The following is a 22,097-nucleotide window of genomic DNA, read 5'->3' on the forward strand; positions in this document are numbered from 1 at the left end:
TTTAATAAAGAAAATATTTCTACTACCCTTAATAACAAAATACAAAAGAAAATGAGTATCTGGATTAAAATATTAAAAGAAAGTAAAGACCAGGACTTTTCCAGCAAGATTATTGAGGGATGGAAAAAGATGGAAGATATTGCAATCAACCAACAGGTATGGGATAAAATAAATAAATTCAACAAAACCATTTTTCGAGGAGCAAATTTTAAACGTATGCAATTTTACAATAAATGGTTAATATACAGAACCCCGTCCTTTTTACATAATATTTTCCCCCAAGTAGCCGATAAATGCTTCCGGTGTGAAGAAAAAGGCACTTGGAAACACATTGTCTGGGAGTGTTCAAAAATCCAGGTATTTTGGAAGGAAATAGAAAAATATCTCTCAATCGTGCTAAAAACCAATATAGTATTTGACGACCTAATCCCCATTTTAGGCTGTTCCCCCAACCACACCCCACATGATGAGCCCCTTTTTATAGCTTCTTTAATAGCTAAATCCCTTATATTACAGTCCTGGAAAACAGACCTTGTACCATCCTTTCAGGCATGGAAGGCAAAATTGCTTCGAATCCAGGGTAGGGAAAGAAAATATGCTTTAAGATCAGGGGCTCTCAAAAAATACGACAAATATTGGAGTGTGTTTGATTCTTAATTTCCCTGCTATCACTCAACCCGACCCACACTTCCCTGAAAATATTTATTTGTCTGCTAAGACTATCTTGACTTCGCACGTTGCACTTTACAACCAAGCTATGAAATGTTAACTGAGAAGACGCTTATTGTATTTAAATGGTACGTACTGTTTTAATTCTAGCAAAACCTTTTGAGTATCATTGTCAGCCTGATAGATTGCTTTCTCACGAACTTTGCACCTTATAATTCAAGCGTTAAAATGATAAATTGTGTAGATGCTTCTAATATTCTTTTGCCTCGTACTGTATTAATTGGATTTCAACTATGTCTTGTTTCTTATATTGTATTATTTGAACTCTCAATAGAAAAAACAAAATAAAACAATGTAGGGGCACCATGGAGTTAGTTCTTGGTAGCGAATGTGGTCCAGAGACCAGTGGGACTAAACTGGAGGCCTTTCTCACTTCTTTGGTGAGTTAAGCGCAGGAACCTCTCATGACAGTGAACTAAACTCTGAGGTTCCCTGAGGTTCTCTGAGGCCCACCCTGTCAGATTGAGGTGGTCTCCTCAGCCATTCCAGCTTTCTTTGTGAAAGCACATGCTTGGCTTCAGTCTTAAAGGCATTTTATTCACTATTTCACCGAATTTATGTTTTCTCCACAAATATCTACCTGACTTAACAAACATATTCTTTTAAAAGGAGATTCAAACTACTAGCTGACATTCTTTAGTTATATGCAATATGTAAAGGGGCCACGGGGGCAGGAGTGACTGAGTCAGAGGCTTTGATAAGTGCTTTAAGAGATGGTTTTATTTTTATATAAGCTTTCCATCTCCGACTGGTCAGTCTTTCTCGGGCAAAAGCTGCAGGGTCCACCTTGATCTTGGTCAGGGACGCCAGACTGGTAACCGAGGATGACAGGTGGAATGCTCCGTCCGGACCCGAAAGCAAAAGAGAAAAACAAAGAAAGGCTTTAGGGTTTAAAGAAGGTAAGGGACCGGGAGTGAAGGAAACCAGGTGAACGAGTGCTGTACACACGCTAAACTGCTGTGCTCAAGTGCTCGTGAGGAGGAAGGGGTTTCTAGAGACTGTACGTGAACTATACACTATGTACATGCGGGCTTCTGTGAGGCAGGCTGAGTACGCAGTCCCTCCCAACCCGCTACCTGTTCGAGCCACGCTCTTCCCGTGGGAACAAGGCGGGGTGGCTCGTGAAGACATTGGCCTCCTGGCTTGATGGTATCGCCTCGGCAGTCGGGAACCTCGTCCGTCTCGTCTTCCTCCTCCACGATATTAGGTTTTTCTCCTCTTCTCCGTTCACTGTCCTCCTCTACACCTTCCAGGGAAACGCCGTCCGTCGACTTCCTGGTTACTCCCACTTTTGGCGAACTTGCCGTGATGACGTCCGACGTGGGAGGAGTCTCGTCGTGTTGAAATCCCAATTAAAGGAGCCACGTCCTCTCCCTTCATCGCAGTTCCAAAGGGGTTCTACATCTTCTTTCCATTCGTCTTCGAGATAAGGATTGCCATGCTGCTGAGAGGGGACAGAAGATGGGGAATATTAGACCACCATTCGTCTACATGGTCCTGTCCCTTCGTGGATCGTCTCTCCCCGCCACACAATATTAAACAATAACCTTTTTAAAAGGGGAAATATATTACTTCTCATGTGGTTATTGTATTGTGGCTAATCTCCCCTTTTTATAACCATTTCTTTATAACCTATTGATACAGTTGGTATAAACGATCTCCACAGTTTCATTTGGAATAATTGATTTTTCGCCTGGCCTTCGCAAGTAACTTTCAACCTACATATTATTTAATTCACGATCTTGACCAGTGAAACATAGTGTTGCCTGTGAATATTTTTTTTTTTTAAGTTTAAAGTTTATTGAAAGAAAAGAGCATAACATACATGGAGATAAAAGTTATAAGAGTAAAGTTGCAATGAAAAAATAATGATTGCATTATATAACAGATTACAAACTATGTTGAAAAAAGTGGATAGTGAGAGAGAATAAAAAATAAAAAAGGGGAGTGGGGAGGGAAAGTTCATAGAAAAACAACACAGGAGAGGCTACTACCTGAATCATAACTCTATTTTACCAACAAGAAATATTATTAAGTATACTGTTATGTTATGTTATGTTATGTTATGTTAGACGTTCTTATATAGCGCTCAAATCACCCTGGGGCATCTCGGCGCTGTAAAAACACAAGTGCTGAAATAGAATCCGTAAAAAGGAAAAAAGGAGTATTGTCAGAAAAACTACAAATGGAAAAAGAGTTAAAAAGACAACAAATAATTCATGGAGGGTTCCTTACTTCATCTGGAGTATTGACTGTAATAGAAGAAGCTGAGGCTACATCTGTTAGATAGGAGGATAGAGGAAGCCATAAAAGGTCTCTCTTGATGCATAAAGGTATAGGGGTTACAGTACATGTATCCAATCTATGATGAAAACAAATCGCATTCCACCAGGCTTTGAATGTAACTTTCTCAGCTTGTTTCCAGTTAGAAGTGATTAAGTGTAGGGCTATGGCTAACAGTAAGTCAAATATTGAGGGAGTGGAAGATGGGTGTGGCCAGGAGGGTGATAGTGAGCCTAAAAAGGTGTAGGAGATGCAGAAAGGGATTTGGATATCAAAGATTTTATTAATTTGGGACCAAACTAAAAGCCAAAAACGGGAGAGGGGGGGCAATCGAAAAGCATATGTTTTAAATCAGCTGAGGGACCTTTACATGACCAACAGGCTGAGGAGATGTCTGAGGAAAAAGAGGCTAACTTCATTGGAGTGAAAAGAAGGCATTGGTAAATAAAATGTAAAGTCTGAGATGTATTAGTTGCTCTTGACTTTTTATAAATTTTTAACCAAAGTTTGTCCCAAAAGGGAGTAGACCAACACTCTACAAAATCCCTTTCCCAGGCCAACTCAGATTTTCCCTTGGGCCTTTCAGGGGAGAAAAATAGATTTAATTTCTATATAGGAAAGAGGCCGATGTATTAATAGATAATAAAGGAAAAAGATTGGTACATCTGAGAGGAATATTGGGATTAGGTGATAAGGAAAGAAGATAATGTGAGAGAGAAGGAAGGAGCAAGTTATATTGAGGTTTACAGGAAGAGGGTAAGGAAAAATTTAATTGAAGATCCGAAAAAGAGAGAGGAAGAGAATTAGATACCAGTTGTGAAATCCAAAGTAAAACCTTGAGTCTCCACGTTTTCCAATAAATGGTACAACCCTTAATACATAGTAAATGATTATGCCAAATAGGTTGTTGAGCTAATGAAGTAAAAGCAGGATAAGAGGATGGAAGAAGAGGTATTAATATTTTACGTGTATGAGAGATCACTGGGGGACGGAAAGAGGTAATGTTGTTAGTAAAAGCAAGAGATTCATTACAATGGAAAGGGGCAATAAAGTGTTTCTCAATATGCAACCAAAGAGGAGGATGGGTACATTGATCAGGAGAATGCCAACAAGAGGATTGCCTCAAAGAAAAGGCATAGTGATATGTTTTAAAATCTGGAAATTTGAGGCCACCAGAGAGTTTATCAGCTTTGAGAGCATTGAGAGCTATTCGAGGAGATTTATTTTTCCAAAGGAATTTGTTTAATATAGAATGGATTTCTTTAAAATAGAAACCAGGAATGTAAACTGGAATCATAGATAAGAGATAAAGAATTAACGGAGAGAGCATCATCTTAATTTAAGTGACCCCACCATGAGAGGAAGAGCGGGTGCCATCAGTCAATAGATGCAGACAAAGTTTTGGATAGATTGTCAAAATAAATTTTCAAAGTTTCTGGAATAGTGGGAGAAAACCATACACCCAAGTATTTAATTTTAGAGGACTTCCAGGAGACTTCCAGGAGAAGCCAGTAGATTTAAAGTCTTGTTTTAAAATGTAAAGGGAGAACTTCACACTTATCTGAATTAAGGCGGTAACCAGATAATTGAGAGAAGGTGTCAACCTGGGAAACGAAAGCCGGAAGAGAAGTAGAGGGGTCAGAACAATATAAAAGGATATCATCCGCATAGACAGACATTTTAACTTGGGTAGAGTTGAGTTTAAAACCAGAGATTCTATCATCCAACCTAATTCTCATTAAGAAAGGTTCTAAGGCAATAATAAATAGAAGGGGGATAAGGGACAACCTTGGCGAACTCCCCTAAAAAGAGAAAAATAATCAGAGGTTTTCCCATTGACAAAGATAGAAGCTTTAGGTCCAGAATATAATAAGGAAATGAGAGAAATTAAATTAGTAGGAAGCCCAATCCACTTGAGTGCCCGAAACATGAAATCCCATCCAATTCTGTCAAAAGCTTTTTCAGCATCTAATGCAATAGCAGCAATGGGATACTCAAGAGAAGAGGCTTTACTTAGAATATTGGAGAAAACCCTGGAGTTGTCTGAAGAGATGCGACCTTTGACAAAGCCGGATTGTTCTTGGCCAATAATGTTCGGAAGGACCGGATCAATACGGAGAGCAAGAATTTTTGCAAAAATCTTATAATCTATGTTAACGAAAAAAATCGGACGGTAATTTTTACAAAAAGAGGGATCCTTATTTTCTTTGGGTATTGAACAAATTTTCTCGAAAAGAACCTGATGAAGCGTCTTCTTTTATGAAAAACTTATAGAGTGACAAAAGATGAGGAAGTAAGAAAGAGGCAAAGTGAGTGTTAAATTCAATAGTAAATCCATCCGGGCCTGGTGCTTTACCTCTTTTTTAATTCGGAAACAGCATTTGTAATTTCAGATAGGGTGATGTCCGAGTCTAATGAGGCGAAATCTATGCCATGAGTGGGAAGGGGGTTAATTGAATGAAAGAAGGACGAAAGTGCATCAGAGGATGGTTGTTGCTCTGGCATATATACATTTTTTTAAAAGGAAACAAATTCATTTAGAATATCATTATCCTTGAATAACGAATCACCGGCAGTGTTGCGGATGGATTCAACTTTAGTCCGCTCCCGAAGAATCTTTAAATAACTTGCAAGTAATTTGCCCATCATATTTTGACCTCCATAATAATGGGCACTGCTTCTTAAAAGATAAGAGGATGCGGCTTCTGTAGAAGATTTATTAAAAGAGATTTTTGCTTCAATAAGATTTTTTAAGGAGATTTCAGAATTTGAGCGGTAAAAAGAATATTCAAGTTGTTTAATTTTGGCTGAAAGCTGGGCATTTTGGCTTCAAAAAGTTTCTTTTTCCGCAAAACAAAATTTATGATAAAACCTCTGGCTGCCGCTTTAAAAGAATCCCAAACCATTACTGGCGAAGAGTCTGAAGTAGAGTTAATAGAAAAGAATTCAGACATAAAAGAGGTGAATTGGCCTGTGAAATTGGGATCAGATAGTAATGCATTATTAAAACGCCATCTACCAGCATGGGGGAAAAGGTAATAGATGAAGGTCAACAAAAACTGGGGCGTGATCTGAGATTAGAATGGAGCCAATCTTGGCATGTGAAATGAGTTGGGACAAAGGCTTACTGAGGAAAAGATAGTCTATTCTAGATTGTGAATTGTGAGGGGGAGAATAAAAAGTGTATTCCTGTAAATCAGGATTACAAAGTCTCCAGATGTCAGTTAAAGCTTTGCGACGTATGGTAGAGTTGAATTGTGAGTGCATCTTGGTATTGGTGAATTTTACAGAGGAACGCCGGTCTAGAATAGGATCAAGGATCTGATTACAGTCACCTCCAAAAATAACGTATTCATCATCAAACATGACAAGTTTATCAGAAATCTGAGTCCAAAATAGGTTATCAACACTAACAGGTGCATAAATAATTAACAGTACTAAAGGTATTCGATCAATAAGTAATTTAACAATTACCCAACGACCCTCAAGATAATTCTCCTGATGGACTACTGAAAGATGATGTTTTTTATGACATAATATAGATAAGCCACTTTTCTTTCCTAATGCAGGAGAGGAGAAAACATGACCAACCCAACCCTTTTTTAATTTAGCTGCTTCATCATCTGATAAGTGAGTTTCTTGAATGAAACCAATATCAGCATTTAATCTAGTTAAATGGGTTAACACACATTGTCTTTTTATAGGATTATTAACTCCTTTAACATTCCATGTTATAACTCTAATGAGAACCATTAAAACAAACATGCACAATTAATATAGAAGCATCAAAGTAACATCTATCAAATAGAGAGTAAAACAATAAGTAATAGTATACAAGCAGTATAAGAATTCAGGATTCTAAAATTAACAAGAACATGCATAATTTTGGAAGAAAGAATGAAAGAGATTTTATTACATAGGATGTGGACATCCTCTATGCAAACAATAAAACATTTCAGAATCCTATAATCTAGGAGGAAGAGACTAGAGAAAAGAGGAAAGTAAAATAGATTCAGGAATATGTAGGAAAATATTATAAGGAAAAGGGGTGAAACGATAAGAAGAATATTGCAGAAAAAAGAAGTAAAGAGAGAGCAATAGAGAGGAGGAAAAAACAAGGAAGGAAACTGTAGTGGGCTCGTCTGCCTCACGCGCCCCGCACGCGAGGCCTGAAGAGTGTGTCTTGTGCTGCCCGTTATGACGCGTGAGACAGTGACAGTTGGTGGCGTTACGGAGATTCTTATGTGTACTTGCCATTGATAAGACGAGCTGTAATAAAACTTTATCTTATTAACACTGCCGTTCCTTGCGAGTTATTACACTCGAAATTGGCGACGAGGACGGCTCCCACGAAGAACCCACAATCGAAGGTTGAGCTTACCTTGAAAACAAAGAAGACAAGTAGCAGACTTCGAGTCGGATCGGTGTGGCAGATCGTGAAAGGAATCTCCACTGAGGGCGAACTGTTTGGCAGTCAGCGACAAAGTTGCAGAGCCGAGAGGTGATCTGCGGCTACAGGCATCCGTGATTTCATGCCTGTTGGTTTGCTGCCGTATCTTGAGGAAAGCTGAGGTGAGGAGTCGTGGGACGCTCTTTGGTGGGCGTGTATAAGACGCGATTTGTCCCGCCTTCCACGTTGATCCTCTCAGGGCTTTCTCGTCAACAACATCACGCCCAGCCCTGAAAGGAGAAGCTACGTGATTAAAGACATTTGTCAGTACCGATTAGATTTTGCATAACAAAGACTGTGGGTGAAAGGTTAGTCCTACTACGACACATCTGGGGCACAAATCTAACCGCAATTTGGCAAGGTAAAATAAAATAGCACGTCTGAGGAAAAAAAAAGAAAATTCTCTTTGTATCTTTCCTGGATGTAGTGCGTGGGAAAAACAATATAAACCTTTCTAGCCCAGATTGGTATTAGAGCTCTTGGGAAAAGTAAAGGAGCTAACCATTGTTTTTTTTTAAGAAAACACTGGGATATTGCATTTTTACCTATTCACAGTTGGCAAAAGGAAAATAAAGGTTAAAGGATTACCACTCACTGTCAGTTTCACTCATAGTATCATTCTCACCAGCAAAGAAAAAAAAACATGATGCAGTCTATCCATCCTCCACCTCCTTTTCTGGATACACCAGGTGAACCACCAGTACCATGGAGGAAATAGTTTGATGCGTTTGAAAATTATTTGGGAGCAATTGGAGCACATAGGTTCAGGGCAGAAAGAAAAAGGTTCTTACTACTTCACTCTCTGGGGTTTGAAGGAAGGGAAACCCTCAAACATTTACCTGATGTGGTAGGTGAAGTAGGTGAAGAAACGGAAGAATACCAAGACACAGTGAGAAAGTTGAAAGTGAGATATGACAAGCAACCCAGTGTTGTGGTATCAAGACATAAATTCTTTAAAAGAGCGCAGAAAACAGAGGAAGATGTTGACACGTATATTACTGCCTTGAGGAAGATGGTGGCTGAATGTGAGTTTGAAAACTTCAGTGAACAATTAATACGTGACCAGTTCATAAGTAAATGCCTTGATAAAACCATAAGACAAAAGTTGTTGTCCTTGGAAAATCCATCTCTGGATGAATCCATCCGTATAGCTAAGAGCATTGAAACTTCACAATTTTCTATCAAGGAGTTAGAGAGTAAAAATGCTGAGGTGGTCACCCCTGTGCGCATAAAAAATCTTGTAAAAAAGAAAGATTACCAACAGAATAATTTCTTCAAAAAGACTGACATCTGCTTCAGGTGTGGATATCCCTCTCATGCTAAAAGTGGAAGACCATGTCCTGCGAGGAATGCTACTTGCCGCAAATGTGGGAAATTAGGGCATTTGGATAAAGTATGCCAAACTCATAAAAAAAATACAAACCAAGTTGCATGCGTAATGGACGCTAGTGGTAGTGACCGTGAAGACACTCTCAGTGAACTTAAAGACATGGTTTTAGTGGTCAATGATGGAAACATAAAAAGTGGTGATCCTAATGATTGTGTAGATCCCTATGCAATCATCGGTGTAGGTGAAGAGAAATTGAGGCTTCTGGTAGACTCTGGAGCAAGGATCACAATGATCAATGAATCATTATTCAGGGAGAAATGGGGAAATAGACCCCTGCAACCACCAGACCGTGAGCCTGTATCCTATGAAGGGAGGAGCATAGAACTTCTAGGATACTTTGAAGACATCCTGATTTTCAAAAACAGGCAAATATATGGGAACATATATGTGGCTGTGCATGGTTTAGAGATATTAGGATGGTTCCATCAAGGTTTGTTCAGCATGATGCTATACCCTGGAGCAAAGGAACAAATATTGGTTGTTCGCGACAAATGACATGTGGAAGAATTACTCAATAAATACCCAAGAGTATTTTCTGGAGAATTGGCAAAGATCAAAGGATTCAAGCACAAAATTAAGATAAGGTGCGATGCTGTGCCTGTTAAACACAAAATAAGAAGTATTCCCTTCAGCATAAGAGAAGACTTGGAAAAAGGACTTTTGTCCATGCAGAAAAGAGTAGTTATCGAACCCATTGAGTCATCAGATTGGTCTTCGGCTTTGGTGGTAGCTCGGAAGAAAAACAACAAACTCAGAATCTGTATTGATTTGCGCAGCCTAAACAAGGTGATTTGGGTGGATTTGCATCCTCTACCTAATATTTCGGAAATGTTGGGGGTAGTTGCAGGTGCAAAGGTCTTCACCAAACTGGATTTGGCCTCAGCATATCATCAAATCGAACTTGACAAGGATTCACGTCACTTCACTGCGTTTAACTCTCCATCAGAGCTATTCCAATTTTGTCGTATACCTTTTGGCCTGGCTTCGGCAGCCTCTGTCTTTCAGAGAGTTAAGGTCAATCTGCTGAAGGGAATCAAAAACGTGGCCATATTCCAAGATGACGTTCTGCTATTCGCAAAGGATCAACAGAAACATGACATGGTGCTGACCAAAATTTTGTCTATTTTCCAAGAACATGGAGTGGTCCTAAAAAGGGACAAGTGTGTATTCTCAAAAGACACCGTAGAATATCTGGGTCACACCATCTCAAGCGAAGGAGTCACACCTAAGCCGAGCTTGGTTCAAGCCATTGTTGATGCTTCTGCACCCAAAGACAAAGCTGGTGTAAAATCTCTTTTAGGTCTTACTGAATTTTACGCCCGCTTTATCCAAGACTATGCTACGAAGATACGTCCCATATCGAAATTGCTACAGGACAAAAGTGAATTTGTGTGGGATGATGAATGCAAGCTTGCCTTCCATTGGATTAATGAACAACTGAGTACTGTCAAAGCTTTGAAACCATTTGTTCAGGATGTCCCATGCACTCTGACTGTGGATGCTAGTAGCTATGGCTTAGGGGCCGTCCTGAAACAGATGGTTGGTCAAAGCGAACACACTGTAGGATTTGCATCCAGGGTACTCAGAGAGGCAGAGACACATTACTCGGTTATCGAGAAAGAGCTTCTAGCATGCTGGTGGGGCATTGAGAAATTCAAAAAATATCAGTTTACACTTCAAACGGACCACAAACCGTTGGTTGCAATTTTAGGCCATACCAACAGCCGCAGTGCTGCACCTCGCATTGCAGGTCTAGCATCAAAACCTCTACAATTCAACTTTGTAGTAGTACACATTGCTGGGGGAAAAATGTGAGGGCTGACGCATTGTCACGTGTGCCCGCAACAACCAGTCAGGACATGCAATGTATTGATGACTGTTGTTATGACGAAAAAGAGGATTATATCATAGCAAGTGTGGAATTGACAAATGTATGTACAGTGGGACAGGAAGGTTGGAGGGAGGTTCTAGCTAGTGATGAGGTTTTAAAAAAGGTGATGAAGTATATTACCCAAGGGTGGCCTAGGAAAAATAATGTGGAAGTGGCTTTACAACCCTATGTGAAAGTGGGTGAAGAGCTATCGATTGAAGATGGTCTGGTATTCAGGCTAGAAAAACTTGTTCCACCTGTGAACATCAGATCCACTCTTCTAGCCAAAGCTCATGAGGGGCACCTGGGAGCCACACTTACCAAGCGTAGGGTAAGAGAGTACTTTTGGTGGCCACAAATGGATATAGACATTGATGCAATGGTGCAGGAGTGCATGGTTTGTTCTTCCAGTGACAAATGTCTTTGCACAGTTAGTTCCCCTCTCACGTCCATTCCCCTTCCTGGTGGTCCGTGGGAAAAACTTGGAATCGATGTGTTAGGTCCTTTCCGTAGTCTACCTCAACAATGCAAATTTGCTATTGTTATGGTGGACTATTATACCAAGTGGCCGGAAGCCAAGATTGTATCTAAGGTTGACTCCAAAGAAATCATTGACTTCATGAAAGATATATTCATGAGAGAAGGGTTTCCCCAATCCATTATCTCCGATAATAGAATGCAATTTGTGTCAACTGAGGTGGAAGAGTTTCTTAAAGAATCAGTCATCGCTCATCACAGAAGTTCTCTCTACCATCCACAAACCAATGGTTTGGTGGAGAGACTCAATAGAGTTATAGGTGACTGTGTCAATTGGGCTATAGAACACAACAAGGTTGTTCCCCAATGTGTCAGGACTATGTTGTGGTTCTATAGGACCACCCCCCATTCTTCCACAGGAGTGTTTCCTTTCGAACTATTGAGAGGCAGGAAACCATGTACAGAATTTAGACCCGCTTGGATGTCTAAGTGGTTTAAATCCAATTCCACTCCACAAGAAATGGATGAAAAAGTAAGGAACAGGAATGCTAAAGTCCAGTCCAAACAAAAAGAGTACTTTGATGAAAGGAAGCGGGTTAAAAACAGAGAGTTTGTAGTGGGTGATTGTGTCAGGATAAAGAAACAAGGTTTTGTAAAATAAGGTGAATCTAAGTTTGGGGAAACTGTTGTGGTGGATAAAGTGTGTGGAAGTGCTGTCCGGGTCAAAGGGAAAAACTGGTGGAATGTAAACAAGGTGGTGAAAGTCAAAAATGTTCTAAATGATACTAAGAGTTCTACTGGTGAATAAGATGTTTCACATGGCATTCCTCAAGGTGATCTCTGTGTTCAGAGTTCTCCTCCTCTTCCCTCTACTGTCAGGAGGAGCACCAGAGCAGTCAGAATTCCAGTTAGATACCGACAATAGTCCCTTTTCCTTACTGTGCTCTTTTCCTGTGTTCTTTCTTTCTTTCTTTCTTTCTTTCTTTTTTTTTCTTTCTTTCTTTCTTTCTTCCTTTCTTCCTTTTCTCTCTCGCTCTCTCTCTCTCTCGCTTCCGCTTCTCCTTGTTTTAGGGAAAGGAGATATGTAGTGGGCTCGTCTGACTCACGCGCCCCGCGCGCGAGGCCTGAAGAGTGTGTCTCGTGCTGCTCGTTATGACGTGTGAGACAGTGACAGTGGTGGCGTTACGGAGATTCCTATGTGTACTTGCCATTGATAAGACGTGCCTGTGGGAGCTGTAATAAAACTTTATCTTATTAACACTGCCGTTCCTTGCGAGTTATTACAGAAACAAATGAGAGAAGAGGGAACAGAGATCAAAGAAGTAATTTAATAGTAACAATGAACAAGGAAGAAAAACAACAAAGAGACATATCACAAGAAAACAATGAGACTGGGGGTGGTGGAACCAAATGAGGAAAGTAGCACACCGAACCGAGGAGATCACAGGGATGTGAGCAGGGGGAATAACCTCCAAGTGAACATATGAAGAAAGTATAAGTCAAAGGGTCACAAAAACCGCATCTAAAGGAAACCAAAAAAAAAAGAGGATGTTAACAAAAGTAAAATCATTACAGGCTCAAAAACAAAACAAGATACGAAATACAAAATACAAAGCAAGAAATACATAATACAAAATACGAAGGAGGAGTAATACAGAAGGGATATCATGAAGAACATCATAACGGAACATCTCTTCAGCGCATAAAAAAGTTATACGCAGTTTTCATGGACGTGGGATTTCCATCGATTCGTTTGAACAAGAGTCAAGAAATTGTTGAAGCAAAGCCGGGTCTTCATAGTTCGTTTTTTTCTTATTATAAGTCACTTTAAATAGACATGGGTGGAATAAGCCGTAGTGAGCATTCAAGGAACGAAGAGTAGGTCTCATGTCCAAAAACTTCTTGCGATGATCAGCAGTACTTTTGGCGTAATCCTGCGCGAAGAAGAGGTTTGAACCATTCCAATTGGTTTTCCCTTTCTGCTTGGCAGCCTGAAGAACCTTGAAAAGATCCGTATGCTCCAAAAAGTATAGAAGAACACCTCTGGGTTTCACTGTAGACGAAGAGGAGGTAATGGTGTGTGAAGCTGGACCTAAGCCATGCACTCGTTGGATATTTAACACAGGAGAATTTGGAAGACTAAGCAGTGTGGGTAAAAATGACTGGAAAAAAGATATAGGATTTGATCCTCCAAGTCTCTCAGCAAGTCCGTAAATGTGTAGGTTATTAAGTCTGTTTCGATTTTCTAAATTTTGCACCTGTTGCTTGAGAAATTGAATTTCTTTGTGCATACTAGGAACTTGGTCAGTAAGAACTTGAACTGAAGTGATGGTTTCTCCAAGATGATCAAGTTTTTGGTCTGTGTGCGACCAATTATCCTCAAGGATTTGAAGTCGAGCATTTGTGTCTGCCATGTAGGGTTTAAGTGAACGGATTTCCTCCATGTATGGTTTGAGCGAACTCATTTCTTCCAGTAGAAGCTCCATAGAAATAGAAGAGGCCACATTGGTAGGAGAAGGAGGATTTGTTTTTACTCACTTCCCTGGAGTAGAAGCTGATGAAGAAGAAGTTAGTTTAGAAGTACTTTTTGTGGAAGAGCGAGAATTTTGAGGAGAGGAGCATTTTATGGAAGCAGAATCTGTAGCTGCATCTTCTGAATTCTCTTGCAAGACACTAAATGGATTGACTTTGTATACAGTAGGGGGAACCCGGTAAACCTATGGCATCTGGGTAAACAATATCATATATAAAGAAAGGTGATGCCTAGGGCAAAAAGTTAAGACAAATTATTTTCAAAAGGATAAGAGAAATTAATTGTCTCTTCCTATGTGAAATATATCACATCACAACACCGAATTTTACGTCATTTACAATCCTCCATAGTCCATCTGAGTTACACAACACGTTACACGTTTCTAAATGATTTGTTTATTTTTTGCATATTTTTTGCATCAACTAGAAAAATTGCTTCCAGGTTATTTTAATTTGTATACCTGAACTTTCAACTACAAAAGACAAAAAACAAACACTTATATGTACATCATTATACACACACATATATATGCACAATATACACACATTGATACCTTTATGACGTTTTTCATATATCCTACTTCCAAACTGTAGCCCTATTTTTTGAGAAAAGGATGCTTTATACAAAATTAACTAAGCATTCCTATAAACACACGATCTACCAGAACTATCATGCGGAGAAAAAATATATTAAGGTATAACTTATTTAAACCTTTCCAATTCTTCAACTCCTAAAGAATTAAATTATACTAGATATCCTTCTTTTGCTGGTGTCTCTTTGAAATGTCAAAACTAAATGGATTGACGTCCTCCAAGGATATGCTGGGAGCAGCAATTTGTTGAGAAGAATTTTGATGGTGGCGTGACGTCGCCATTGAGAAAGCAAGAGATAGGTACAAAAGATGCTGCAGAATTCAGCAAAGAAAATAAGTATTTTGCAGGCGTGAATTGGAAATGCAGCAAAAAACGTTATTTTGAGTAGTAAAAATAATCCACGAAAAAGGAAAACCAACTATTACATGTCAAGATAAAAATTGACTTGAAGCTATAACAACAGTGTCATTGCGCTCCAAGTGAGTAATCTTGGTGAAAGAGCAAATGTAATAGAGGAAGCAAAATATATAGTTGGCAACTCCTAAATGACAGTCTTTTTCTTTGAGCGCATTTGAAAGAGTTATGCAGTTGAAAGAAAAACAAAATGGCAGTGGAAGGAATGATGAGAAAATGCGCTGGAGCCAAAATATTTTGAGTATACAATAAGTCATTTCCGAAAGTAAAACGTTTATGAGAAAATTTATGCCATTCTAAAGAGCTGCGAGGAGAGAAGACGTGTAGCGTCAGTTTACTGGGGCAAAAAGGCTGTCGCGGCCCCAGCGCGATCCGTCAATAACGAGAAAACGGCAAAAAGGCATAAAGACGCTCACTCCATCCAATGTTAAAGGCAGCTTTTGAGGCAGCAGGTATTCCGCAACTGAAGAATGCGGAGCAAAGGACCGTGCAGTCGTTGGGAGCCCTCAGAGGGCTCCCGTCGCGACTATATCCTGGCGGAGCTCCGCGGAGAAGCAGCCATTTCCTTTGGCACCTTCAATAAACCAGTTCTCTATCTCTCCTTTACACAATTCTCTGGTGGATTTGGAGAACAGTAATCGCAGATATGACATGCGTATATTTACTGTTTCTGAAAAAATTGAAGGCCAAAGTTGCAGACTCTACTTAGAATCAATGCTGCCTAAACTTCTAAACATCAAATTCCCAGAGAGATTTGAAATAGACAAACACACTGTATTCTATCACTTCAAAAGTCACACCATTCAAAGCACAGGCAGATTATCTTCTCTTAATCAGAAAAACTGCTCATTGAAGGTAGCAAACTCTACATTCACCAGGATTTTTTGCCAAGGAAACTTGTTGAACTTTGTTGATAATTCTCAGATTTTAGACCTACACTGAAAAATGCTGGATATGAATATGTTCTTTTTGACTCTTCTAGAACGCGTATCTGGAAAAATGGTATTTCCAAATCCTTTTTCTCACCTGCAGACTTGATAGTTTATCTTGACCATCATGATTCGATTGTAAAGGATGCAGTATCTTCAGGTTCTTCTGGATAATTTCACTCGCTACTGTTTAACTTTTGTCTAGACATAAATGGCAGCTCTACGTGCGTACTCTTTCTTGCTTTATACTTCTATCTCTACTAATTATGAGGTCTTGGTATGTGACATTTATATGTCTTGTTTGTTATGTCTGTCTAGTTTTTATGGGCGACTTCTCATCTTTCCGTTTTCTTTTCTCTCTTATTACAGTATCTTTATCAATCTATGGGTATTAAACACACAATAAAAGTTGATTTGCTTAATGTGAAAAGTTTACGACATTCAGTCAGGAGGCATGAACTATTGTAATATTAGAGGTGGCTTAAGGCTAATATTTGCTTTTTACAGGAAACACATGTCAATGATAACCTTTTAAATTCCATGTCTAAAGGATGGGTAGATACTATTATATCATCGCCCTGCTGATGGTCACAAAAATGGGGCGGCCATTCCTTTTTCCACACACTTCTAATATACAGATATTAAATCATCATAATGACTCGATGGTAGATTTGTTTATTTCAAAATAAATTTGACCACCATGATCTCAATCTGTTTAACCTATATGCTCTCCCTTTTTGGAACACTGTCACTACTGAAAAAATAAAATTCAGTAATGTCTCCCTTATCGCAGGAAGCAACTTTAATCTTCCTCCTTTTGAATAGAATATCTGCATATTAATGTAAACCCAATTGATCATGTCATATATTCAAAACCTTTTTTTCTACCACCAAAATAATCAATTGATTTTTGGAGATTAGCTAACCCTACAACTAAAGAATTTGCATTCTTTTCTAACACTCACATTCAACTTTTTCTGGAATAGATTACTTACTCTTGTCAATACATTTATATAGTGTGGTTAGTAATCATAAAATTAAACTAAGCACAATTTCAGATCATGCCTTTTCTATTGCCCCACAAGACATATGTTCCCCGAAAGCTAGATGGATAATACATACTGACATAAACTTAAACCCTGCTAACTCTTTGAAAGTATCTACAGCTACGGATGCTTAAAAAAAAAAACTACAGAGAATTCTAAAATCACCATTGGAATGCTTTTAAGGCCTAAATATGAGGTGTAACCATACCTCTTATGGCACATGAACACAAAACCTTTTATGCTCAGTTATCGTTACTGGAGAAACAGGTTACTGAGTTGGAGGGATTATTTAATTCCTCCCGAAATCCTCAAAAGTACACCTCATTAAGTAAATGGGCTGGTTTACAGGTATCTAAAGAAAAAAATTAATTACCTTAATTCCAATAAATCTGAACAGATTTTGGCTAATTATGTACGCATAAAAGAAGACAGGATTCAAATTCATGCAGTGAGAAAACCTGGCGGTATCTCGCTATTTAAAGCAGAAGATATTGCTAAATGTTTTTTGCTTTTTTACTCTTCCCTCTACGACAAACTTGAGTGTCTGCAAGATGATGTTATTGCTCCATGTTTACCTTCTAAATTGCCTCACATTTCTCAGGAAGACCAGCTCAACTTAGAATGCCCACTTACTCTCCAAGACATTCACTTAACAATCAAATTTCTTAAATACAAAAAATCACCATGTCCTGATGTTATACCAGCAAAATGCTCTACATTTTTAAGACTCAATTATCTGATATGTTGCTTTCATTAATTTAGGATTTCTAACTTTCTTTCACTGTTGGAGGTTATTTTAAAGAAACTATCATTATTGTTTTACCCAAACCACAAAAAGGTCCTACTTTAATCGCAAACTATCATCCACTATTCATTATTTACCAAGACTGTAAATTCAATGTCAAAATACTAGCTACTCGATTGACCCTTATTTGAGTACTAAATCAGAACAAATAGGGTTCATTAAAGGCAAAATCTTGTCCCAAAATACATGCCTTTTTTATGTCATGTTCTGTCATCTGCTAAGAAAAATCAGGGATCGTGCTGGTATGTTGGCATTAGATGCAGAAAAAGCGTTTGGCAATGTCAATTGACAATTTATATTGCACACATAAGAAGCTTTTCATTTCAGTCCTAACTTTCTCAATATGGTCAAGGTGTTATATGCTGCTCCATCTGCTACTATGTATGTCAATTGTACTTTCTGTCCCTCCTTTAATTGATATAGAGGTGTTAGGCAAGGGTGCCCTCTTTCACCTCTTTTATTTCTTATTGGTATTGAACGTCCTTTATGTTTATGTTCTCTTTGTATGAATAAAGACTATACTGGAATTGTTAAATTGCCCCAATGAAAGTATCAGTCTATGCTAATGATATTCTGTACTGTGTTACCAACCCTTCTACATCTGTTTCCACAATTCTCCATATCATCAACCAATATGCTCAGACTTCTGGCTACAAACTCAATATTACTAAAACAGCATGTTTCCCTCTAATGTTTTCTGTACCCCAAACATTTTATGGAACCCTAATTCTCAGAAATACCTAGGTCTTACTTTTTCTCACTTTATCAAACCTACAATTGAGGTAAACGGGACCAATAAACTTACTAAAACTAAAAACAAAATCAATAAATAATCAACACTTGATTTTACAAGAATTGATACAAGGTAATCAATCAATTTCTTTGGAATATTAGGCCTGCGCTTATTAGCCTCACAACTCTACAAATTCCTAAAAAACATGGGGACATTGGCTTACATGATTTCCAGAAATACTATAGGTCATTTCTCATTGCTCAAGCTTCCCCTTAGTTTCAACCTAATGATCTTTTCCCTTCTCCTCCTACTTGGCTATTGATAGAACATTCTCTTTTACACTGTTATATTCCATATAGGCAACCCAATATAGGCTCAGGTAGCAACCTACCCTCTCACCTATATTCCCCCTGCCATTACAATGCATAACGGTTCTTGGGACTGACCTTTTACCTAGTTACGGTACTGCTAAAAGGATGTGGGGTTTTCCCTGAAAACTAGCCTCATTCATTATGCATACGGATTATTGGAAACTCAACAGGACTACCATCTCCTGCATAATAACTACCTGTAAGGGTCATTCCTTTGGTCATCCTAAGTCAGACATGACACATCAAAGTAGATCCCCTGAGGGTACCACTTTGGTTATATAAGCACCATATATTTGCTGAGGAAGAGAGAGGAGAAAAGGTCTTCCATTCTGACACACTGATGCAAGACACTGAGGTTCATGCATGCAGACACTCCAGCTCGCAGTGGTCTGACATCCCTCGCGGGGTGTCCATCTCGAGACCAAGATGAGGTCCCACAGGCTCTCACTTCAGGAAATGGGGTTGACTTTATCCTAAAAGGATTCTTGGCTCTGCACCTACATAAATGCTGGGTACAGTTAGGTACATCTAGTTTGGGTCGCATCGTAGGAGTACAAATTGTTACTGTTGTGTATTTTTATACCTGCCTGTATTCATTGTTTTAGCACCATGGCAGAAATCTACCATCCTTTTACTCAGTTGGTGCTTATAATCATCTATGTCTGTTTCTGTCTTATGGTTGTTTCAGTACACCTATTTCAATAAATGTTTATTGAAAAACGTCCCCACTGTTTATTCTGTGTTCAAAGTGAGCACGAGTGACTAAGCAAAAAGTACTGTACTGTTTCATGATCCCTGATGGGACAGATTTGTCATGTTCGATAGTTGCCAAGAACTATTCTCTCCTTGGTAAGAGGGGTTTATAGTGGCACTGTGAGCTAGCTGGTATACAGGCAAACATACCGGATGGGGGTGTCTGGAATCAGTCTGGACACCAATCCCACAGACTTTGTTGTCTAAATGTGCAGATCCTATATAGATTTATAGGGACTACACAACGAAACCCCATCTCTCTTGATGCTTTTTCAACTATGGCTAATACTAAAATTGGTAAATGTTTTCCTGTCTTAATGCCACTAAACTCGATTTGATAACTTTTGATGATATTTTGTGACCACTATGAGATCTTCAGAAAAGGTTTCACTTTGGTACTTCGTAAAATTAAAACAAACAAACTTATTTTTGGAATGATTACTGCAGGCATTTTTTATATCAATGGTATTTGTAAAAGAGATATGTTTTATTCATTTACCGAGTTAAAAGGCCAAATCCATTTTCCCCAGTCAGATTATTATAGATATAAACTCTTATGCAACTCTATTTTTAATGCTTATTCTAACTCAATACTGGTTGCTAATATGTCTAGTATGGAGTTATACATACAAAAATTTGCTTTTCAGGACAGGTAACGTTGAAAGTCTATAAGAAAATCACTACTAGCACCTCCCTCTTTCTTACTCATATGACCAACTGGAATTCTAACTTAGAGATCCCAATATCATCCGATCAGTGGAAATCAGTTTGGTTGAGAAATTTTGCTAGCTTTCTCCCTACTTCTGTTTTACAAACTAATATACTTCTTTGATACAGTTGCTTTTGGTCTCCATTTAAAATATGTCAAGCAAAATCAATTGACACACCAAATAGCTGGCATCGCAAACAGGCCTGAGGTGCTATAAAACACATGATCTATGATTGTTCTGTTATTTCTCATTTCTAGATGAAAGCATTGAGAATAATTAAACAGATTTTTTATTTTACACTCTCTTTACCTTTTACTATTATTATTTGTAATGCTCATGCTCTTTCCTATTCGCTTTCCCTGGCTGATGGTAAACTATTTGACTTTTAAGCTCCACAGCTGTTAAATCGATTACTTTAAATTGGAAAGATGCCACTTTATTATCTTTAGAGGGGATGATGAGTGTGTGCAGTGTTACATTTTAAAATCCTTAGGCTCAGTCCTTTTTAAATGAAGAAGATCAAAGTAACCAATTCTTTGTAGAAAAATAGCTCTTTATTTATGATGATACAAACGTGGACAGCCGACACGTGTTTCGCCCCTGTGGCGAATTGCGCCAGGGCTTTCTCAAGGCTATTTACAATTTTGTATATTACCGCAGTCTGTGCATGATAAATTTCACCATAAAGTCCGGTTTGTTAACTTATTAAGGGATCGAATCCCCGGCGTGGCTCTCCAAACAGCTCGTCACTCCCGTCGTTTCCGCGCGGACTGAGCCTAAGGATTTTAAAATGTAACACTGCACAAACTCATCATCCCCTCTAAAGACTTTGTTGTTTGAAAACTCAAGAGGTCCAGAGTTTTCTTGAGTGTGCTAGCATCAACAAACAAACAGTGAAAACTAATGTGGACTTGGTCTCCTTTCGTGGACCACCTCCCTTTTGCGCCACTTTATTATCTGTTCATGCATGGTGGGAATGGATTCTTTTTCTTAGAAAGAGTCACTCATCATTATGGTCTTCAGGTAAAGATGCTACATTTCTTACATCCACAGTTTGAAGTACTCTTGACTCCCATATTGCTCCTTCCAATGCATTAGAAAGTTAAAACTGTTCTGTTATCTTTTTGGCTTACAGTAGCCCTTAGTATTTACTTTCTTTTCTTTATCACATTGATTCATAATTCCAATATGCTTATGTAAGTTTTTGGTGATGTTCTTACATTCGTTTTACACCAAATGTATTCCTTAAAGTTACAGTATTATTTGGTGTATGTCTTTGACTACTGTAAAACCAATAAAATATTTTGAACATAAAAAAACTGCAAAAGGATTGTGAGACTAAATTATGCAATGAAAAAATTTCAAAATTGCTACTAATCCAGAGTGAAACACGTGTCAGCTATATAATAATTCTGGTGCTAAAACAATTTAACAACACTGTATAGGCTGGCAAACTCATGGAAATTGGATCTTTTGGGCAGTAAAATGTATTGCACAATTGAAAAATTTGTCACATTTGATTTCTTAATTGGCGCCGATGGAGCAATTCCGCAACCACCAAATCAAACACGCTCTAGAGGTGGCAATTCCCCCTGACACCACTCCACCTGAGGCCTCGCCGTTAGAGGATAGATTATTAACAGATCATATGGATACGAGAACAATCTCCATGACATATCGGAAGATTATTAATAACATGCCCGACCCCATGCAAAGGCTCCGAGACAAATGGCGGGAGGACTTAGGAGAGCTAGATGACACTGATTGGCAAAAGGCACTAGCCTCACCCAGAGAAGCAGCAATTGCATCCAAACTACGCCTAGTTCAGCTTAAGGTCCTCCATAGAATTTACTACATCAGAACTACTCTTTAAAAGATAAGAAGGGCTGACACCCAACTCTGTCTGCGACAATGTGGGGAGGTCGGTACATTCTTTCATACACTCTGGGCCTGCCCCGCAATAATGTCTTACTGGAAATCAGTGATGATCATCATCACAAGGGTAAGCGGG

Source organism: Lissotriton vulgaris, chromosome 4_1, assembly GCF_964263255.1.
Source record: "Lissotriton vulgaris chromosome 4_1, aLisVul1.2, whole genome shotgun sequence".
Taxonomy (NCBI): domain Eukaryota; kingdom Metazoa; phylum Chordata; class Amphibia; order Caudata; family Salamandridae; genus Lissotriton; species Lissotriton vulgaris.